At 41.1% G+C, this 7,086-nt stretch overlaps 1 protein-coding gene across 2 annotated transcripts in view; it reads left to right on the forward strand.

Moving 5' to 3' along the window:
- PPP1R7 (protein phosphatase 1 regulatory subunit 7) overlaps positions 1-6,293 on the forward strand; it is a 26,556-nt gene extending 20,263 nt beyond the window's left edge. The window contains exon 11 of one of the 2 annotated variants that reach the window (XM_080668032.1): positions 6,213-6,293. The gene's annotated coding sequence lies outside the window, so the exon portion shown is untranslated. The remainder of the gene's footprint in view (positions 1-6,212) is intronic. The other variant, XM_080668033.1, reaches the window with a different exon arrangement.
- Positions 6,294-7,086: the final 793 nt, after the last annotated feature.

Consider the following 7,086-nt stretch of genomic DNA (forward strand, 5'->3'; position numbering starts at 1 on the left):
ATTGCCCTAGGGGCAGTATCACTGAAAAAGTTCTTTTGGCATATGTCTGAGATTTTGCTGCCTGTGGATTCCTCTAGTATTTTTATGGTTTCCCGTCTTATATTTAAGTCCTGTACCCATTTTGAGTTTATTTTTGTGTATGGTGTAAGTTGGTGATCTAGTTTCATTTTTTTGCATGTATCTGTCCAATTTTCCCAACACCATTTATTAAAGAGACTGTCTTGACTCCATTGTATGCTCATGCCTCCTTTGTCAAATATTAAATGCGCATATTGGTTTGGGTCGATATCTGGATTCTCTATTCTGTTCCATTGATCTATATGTCTGTTCTTGTGCCAGTACCAGGCTGTTTTGAGGACAGTGGCTTTGTAATACAGCTTGAAATCTGGTATTGAGATCCCTCCTACTTTATTCTTCTTTCTCAGGATTGCTGTGGCTATTCGGGGTCTTTTTTTATTCCAGATGAATTTTTGGAGAGTTCTTTCTAGGTCTGTGAAATACGCCGTTGGTATTTTAATGGGGAGTGCATTGAATCTATAGATTGCTTTGGGTAGTATGGACATTTTAATGATGTTGATTCTACCAATCCATGAACATGGTATGTTCTTCCATCTGTTTACATCTTCCTCTATCTCTTTTTTCAGTGTCCTGTAGTTTTCCGCATATAGGTCTTTTACCTCCTTGGTTAGGTTTATTCCTAAGTATCTTAATTTTTTTGGTGCGATGGAAAATGGGATTGCTTTTTTAGTCTCTCTTTCTGTAAGTTCATTGTTGGTGTATAGAAATGCCATAGATTTCTTGGTGTTAATTTTGTATCCTGCTACATTGCCGAATTCATTTATTAAGTCTGTTAGTTTTTTGATGGAGTCTTTCGGGTTTTTTATGTACAATATCATGTCATCTGCAAATAAGGACAGCTTTACTTCTTCTTTTCCAATTTGGATGCCTTTTATTTCTTCTTCTTGTCTAATTGCAGTGGCTAATACTTCCAGTACTATGTCAAACAGGAGTGGTGAGAGTGGGCATCCCTGTCTTGTTCCTGTTCTTAGGGGAAATGGTTTTAGTTTTTGCCCATTGAGTATGATGTTAGCTGTGGGTTTATCATATATAGCTTTTATTATGTTGAGGTATGATCCTTCTATTCCCACCTTGTTGAGAGTTTTTATCAAGAAAGGGTGTTGGATTTTGTCAAATGCTTTTTCTGCATCAATTGATATGACTATGTGATTTTTATCTCTCAATTTGTTTATGTGATGTATCACATTTATTGATTTGCGGATATTGAACCATCCTTGCATTCCTGGGATAAATCCTACTTGGTCATGGTGTATGATCTTTCTGATGTACTGCTGGATCCTATTTGCTAGAATTTTATTGAGGATTTTGGCATCTACATTCATGAGGGATATTGGCCTGTAATTCTCCTTCATTGTGTTGTCTTTATCTGGTTTTGGTATTAGGGTGATGCTGGCTTCATAGAAGGAGCTTGGAAGTGTTCCTTCCTCTTGAATTTTTTGGAATAGTCTGAGGAGGATAGGTTTTAGTTCTTCCTTGAATGTTTGGTAGAACTCTCCTGTGAAGCCATATGGCCCCGGGCTTTTGTTTGCTGGAAGCTCTTTGATGACTGCTTCAATTTCTTCCATAGTTACTGGCATGTTGAGATGTTTAGATTCTTCCTGATTGAGTTTTGGAAGTTTATATTTTTCTAGGAATATGTCCATTTCCTCCAGGTTGTCCAGTTTGTTGGAATAGAGTTGTTCGTAGTATTTTTTAACAATCCTTTGTATTTCGGCGGGATCTGTTGTTATTTCACCTCTTTCATTTCTGATCTTGTTTATTTGGGTCCTCTCTCTTTGCTTCTTGGTGAGCCTGGCTAGAGGTTCATCAATCTTGTTTATCCTTTCAAAGAACCAGCTCTTGGTTTTGTTGATCTTTTGTATTGTTTCTTTGGTCTCTATGTCGTTTATCTGTGCTCTGATCTTTATTATTTCCTTCCTTCTGCTTACACTGGGCTTTTCTTGTTGCTCTTTTTCTAACTCTTTGAGTTGTTGGGTTAGGTAATTTATTACCCCTGTTTCTTGTTTTTTGCAGTAGGCTTGTAGAGCTATGAACTTCCCTCTCAGGACTGCTTTCGCTGTGTCCCATAGATTTTGGATTGTAGTGTTTTCATTGTCATTTGTTGTCATGATGTTTTTTATTTCTTCTTTGATCTCTCTGGTAACCCAGTCATGGTTTAATAGCATGCTGTTTAGTCTCCATGTGTTTGATTTCTTTGGGTTGTTTTTATTGTAGTTGATTTCCAGTTTTATGCCACTGTGGTCTGAGAAGATGCTTGATATGATTTCTATCTTCTTGAATTTGAAGAGACTTTGCCTATGTCCCAACATATGGTCTATCTTTGAAAATGACCCATGTGCACTTGAGAAGAATGTATATTCTGTGGCTTTGGGGTGAAATGTTCTGAAGATGTCAATTAATTCCATCTGGTCTAGTGAGTCATTTAGGATTGATGTTTCTTTGCTGATGTTTTGTTTAGAGGATTTGTCCAGTGGTGATAGTGGGGTATTAAAGTCCCCTACTATGATTGTATTGCTGTCAATCTCTCCCTTGATATCCTCCAGGAGTTTTTTTATGTATTTGGGTGCTCCTGTATTGGGTGCATATATGTTTACCAGAGTTATTTCTTCTTGTTGGATTGCTCCCTTTAGTATTATGAAATGGCCTTCCTTATCTCTTGTTATGTCCTTCAGTTTGAGATCTAATTTGTCAGAAATAAGTATTGCTACCCCAGCTTTTTTTTCAGTTCCATTTGCCTGGAAAACCTTTTTCCATCCCTTCACCCTCAGTCTGTGTGCGTCTTTTTTTCTGAGGTGGGTTTCTTGTAGACAGCAGATATATGGGTCGTGTTTTCTTATCCAATCCGTTACCCTATGTCTTTTGATTGGGGCATTTAATCCATTTACATTTAAAGTTATTATTGATAGGTACTTATTTGTCGCCATACCTATTCTTTACCCCTGTGTTACTTCTTCGCTTCCTGTTTCTTTCTTTCTTTCTTTTTTTTTTTTTTTACAGCAGACCCTTTAGCATTTCTTGCATTGCTGGTTTGGTGGTAATAAATTCCCTTAGTCCTTTTTTGTCTGTGAAGCTCCTGATTTCACCTTCAATTTTGATTGACAGCCTTGCTGGGTACAGTATTCTTGGATTCAGACCCTTCCTTTGCATGACTTTGTATATTTCATTCCATTCCCTTCTGGCCTGATGAGTTTCTGTTGAGAAATCAGTTGCTAGTCTGATGGGGGTTCCTTTGTATGTAACTTTCTGTCTCTCTCTTGCTGCTTTTAAGATTCTTACTTTGTCATTGGTGTTTGCCAATTTAATTATAATGTGCCTTGGTGTCGGTCTTTTGGGGTTCATTTTGCTTGGGACTCTGTGAGCTTCTTGGATTTGTGTGTGTTTTTTCTTCCCTATATCTGGGAAATTTTCTGTCATTATTTCTTCAAAGAGGTTTTCTATTCCTTGCTCAGCTTCCTTTCCTTCTGGAACCCCTATTATGCGGATGTTGTTTTGTTTCGTGTTGTCCCAAAGTTCCCTTAGACTCTCCTCCTGCCTTTTAATTTTTTTTTCTAGAAGTTGCTTTTCTTGGGTATTTTTTTCCATCTTGTCTTCTAGCTCACTGATGCGGTCCTCTGCTTCTTCTAGTCTACTCTTGATGCTTTCTATTGAGTTCTTTACGGCAGCGATGTCATTTTTCATTTCTTCTTGGTTCTTCTTCATTTCCTCTTGGTTCTTGCTCATATTGTCGAATTTGTCTTCCATTCTTTTCAGCCACCTTATGACCATTTCTCTGAATTCTTTTTCTGGAAGGTTGCTTGCCTCCATTTCGTTTACTTCCTTTTCTGGTGATGCCTGCTTTTCTTTCATATGCGGGCTGCTGCTTTGTCTCCCCATGGTCTCTCTTCTCTGGGTGTCTGGTTATGTAGTTCTCTCTCTCCTGGGTTGATTTAAAGGCACAAAATACAGCACTACCAGGTACAGCGCACAAGGCACTGAACAGGAATGTATTCACGATATTAATAACCTCCAATAAAGGTGACCACCAGAGAAAGGCAAATTAGGTGATAGGAGAGAAAGAAGAAGAGGAAAAAGGAAAGAAAGAAAGAAAGAAAGAAAGAAAGAAAGAAAGAAAGAAAGAAAGAAAGAAAGAAAGAAAGAAAGAAAGAAAGAGAAAGAAGGAGTGTGAAAATGAAATTGGGAAAAGGGAAAGTAAAGAGAAAAAAAAAAAAGTAAGAGAGACAAGAAAGTGACTAAGAGAGAAAGGGGAACAGACTATATATATTGGGGATAAAACTCCAATAGAACACTCACTAATCCCAGAAAATGCCAGCAACAAGTGCCTGGGGATTAGTACAAACTACCACACCAACTAATATGGAGTGAGGCAAGGGAAAGCTGAAGCACAAAACAAACAAAAAAATAAACAAAAGAAGAATAAGCAAAACAATCTCACAAAAAAGCATAAAAATTGGATATAATCTACATTCAAGCAAACAACAACAAAAGGACAGAGAGAAGGACAAGTTTATGGATAGCTCAGACAGCAAAGGGAGAGGTGTATGTGGACTTGGAGCAGAGGATTGGAGATTAGATATGTAAGTAGGGTGAAATTTTAACAAGGGGTAAACAGAAAGAATAGGGAAAATCTAAAGCATTAAAAGGGTAATATAAACAGGACACTGAAAAGGGGGAGGTTAGGAAGAGAGTGATGGCCTAAAGGTAGAGTTGAGATAGAGTAAAACGATGCTAAAGGAAAGATAAAAATAGAATGTAGAACCCTAATCCCAAAATAAAATGAAGAGAAAATAAAATGACACTTTAAAAAAAAAAAAAAAAAGATAAAATAGCAGTAGTAATAATACGGATTGAAAATAAAAATGTAATCATTAAAAAGGTAAAATCAAGTGATGAAAAAAGAAAAAAAAAGTTTCTTGATTAAAAGATGCAAAAAATGAAAATAAAAAAAAATTAAAAAAATAAAAAAAAGGTAAAAATAAAATGTGAAGTAGTGAAGGTCATTCACTTCCTCTGTTTTTCTGTTTGGCACGCCTGTTTCTCAGTCCAGGCAGTATTGCAGTTCCCTGCGATCCACTGCTCTTCGGTGTTGTAAGCCAGTCCTGATTTTAAGCAGGCGGTGTGTCTTAATTTCTCGTATTCCTTTATTTTTGATTACACAAGAGTCGATTTGTGATTCAGCCCCTGGGTGGCAGTGTTTCTGGATTAACTTCCGAGTCTATCTATGGCCTCTCTAGGCAGTGTTAGAGCCTTCTTTCTCTGTGGCACTCGTCACCGGCCTGTGGGAGTGGTCTGCCTCAGAGCTGACTCTCTGATGGTCACTCCCCGCTCCGATCCCCAGGTTCCAGAAAAACAACCTTCCCCTGCAGTCTCCCAGGGTGTCCCCAACTGGGTGATCCTATGTATTGGGCTTAGTAATCAGAAGCAAGAATTTCAAGAGGAAAAAGCCCAGTTGTGCGTACTCCGGGACTCCGCGTAAGCCCAGGCACCCAGGGAACGCAGGGGCTGCGCGTAAGTCTGGACTGCCTGAAACTCTTAGGGTGTCCCTGCACTTCAGATCAAAATGGGTTGCTTTTTAGAGTGCCCTTCTCTTAGCAGCTCTGAGGACCCCTTTCCACAATCACAGATCACGCCAGCCCCTACAGCCACGGATTTTTCTAGGCACAGACTTCCCTGGTCCTCCAGCTCCCACAAAACGCGCGTTCCTCTCTCCCGCCGGGACCAGAGACCTCACCTTATCCCAGGCGAAATCTGACCTTTCCGTGGTGGAGTGTAGAGCTCCTCTGAACCCGTGTGCTTGCGCCAGTTGGGGTGCGTTGTTCTGGGGCTCGCAGCTGTTCCTGGGGTGCCGCCGTTGTGGATTCTCAGGCTTCAGATAAGCTCCACTTTCCGGATCAAGATGGCGCAGACTCCGCGTCCAACCCCGCAGCTCCGGGAGGGGACCCAGCCACAGTTGGTGCTGCCAGGTCAGGGGAACCCCGTTCAGCAGTCCCCCACCTCCTTCTGGAATTCAGCTGTCTCCCAACCAGCCAACAAACACTCCTTGTGCGACCCTCAGCTGTTCTTTCTTTCTGCTCCGGGACAAGGCTCGGAACACGTCTGTCTATTCCGCCGCCATTATTCCTAACCCCCCAACCAAGAATGTGGTTTTTGTTGTTGTTCTTTAATATATTTTTTATTTCAGATAAGAAGGGAGAAAGAAATAAAAACATCAATGAGAGAATCTGATTGGCTGCCTCCTGCATACCCGCCACTGGGGACCAACCTGAGCATGTGCCCTGACCAGGAATCGAACCATAACCTCCTGATTCATAGGTCAACACTCAGCCACTGAGCTATGCTGGCTGGGCTGATGGGGGTTTAACATAAAAGGGAAAATTCCTGTAGAACAGAGAGCACCTTGAATGGGCCACAGATAGCAGATAAAAGGTATTGCGGTATCGCAGCATTTAAATCTGGCAAGAGCCTAATATATGTAAAGAAATTTCCCCAAATCAGAGAAGAGGTAGGAATCTGTATAGAAATAGGCGAGGGCAAGAGAAGTCAGAGGGCCATCAGCAAAAGAAGTGCTAGCTAGACCAGGGGACCCCACATGCACCTGGGTTGCCTAAGAAGAGTGCTCAGCCTCACGCACCTGAGCTCAAAATACCGTTAGTGCCCATGCTGGGGACCGACAAGGCCACAGCCACGTGCAGTGTATCTCCATTAGAGAGGTACAGGACAGCTCCAGAAGGGACCCTTGTAGATGGGATGGGGTGGGCATGGGAATCCAGACTGAGAGTGCTCATGAGCACTGGGCAGCAGGGACGGACCCTCTCTGAGTTTTGAAACAACCAAAGACAAAGTCTAGGAGGTTAGTTTTAGAGAGGGGGTGGGGGTTAAAAAGAGAAGCCAGTGGGTGGCACTATTGATGGTACAATGAGGGAAAGCCCACCCACTCTGCCATTCCCACTGCCAGGTGCAGTGGAAGGAGCAGATCACGCAACTATCCTATATAATAAAAGGCCAGGGACC

Source organism: Plecotus auritus, assembly GCF_963455305.1.
Source record: "Plecotus auritus genome assembly, chromosome: 5".
Lineage (NCBI taxonomy): Eukaryota > Metazoa > Chordata > Mammalia > Chiroptera > Vespertilionidae > Plecotus > Plecotus auritus.